General features: G+C 32.6%; 1 protein-coding gene across 1 annotated transcript in view; it reads right to left on the bottom strand.

Annotated features, from left to right (window-relative positions):
* Window positions 1–402, bottom strand: part of TTC5 (tetratricopeptide repeat domain 5) — a 17486-nt gene that overhangs the window by 8617 nt on the left and 8467 nt on the right. The gene's annotated exons all lie outside the window — the stretch shown is intronic.

Here is a 402-nt window from a genome sequence, read left to right as displayed (position 1 = left end):
AAAAAAAAAAAGATTAAAAAGCGACTATTTAGCAGAAGCCAAATATAAAATGTTGAATGAATACACCATACTAAACATTCACCAAATGAAGAAATCAGAGTAAAATATAATTGCTCTAAAAGTTCCGTGATTGAAAAAAGGCAGTTTAAAGTTAGAGTTGCAGGGAGAGTGGCAGGAATGGGAGAAAAACAAATTTAAAAGGGCAGTCCCTAAATTGCAAACATGAACATACAGTAGCTGTGTTCTTTATTCTACCACATGGAGCAGAGTAAGTAATGATAAGTTAAAAAGCAATTCTCTGTATCAAGAGAAGCAAAAGAAGAAAGGTAAATATGAGAGCTAAATAAAAAGTGCTCAGAGGACCAATGTGAAGTCAGAAGCCAATTCTAATAATGAGAAAAA

Source organism: Colobus angolensis, unplaced genomic scaffold (assembly GCF_000951035.1).
Source record: "Colobus angolensis palliatus isolate OR3802 unplaced genomic scaffold, Cang.pa_1.0 Scaffold451, whole genome shotgun sequence".
NCBI classification, from domain to species: domain Eukaryota; kingdom Metazoa; phylum Chordata; class Mammalia; order Primates; family Cercopithecidae; genus Colobus; species Colobus angolensis.
The sequence above is the reverse complement of the archived record's forward strand: the minus strand, read 5'-3'. Positions and strand labels throughout refer to the sequence as shown.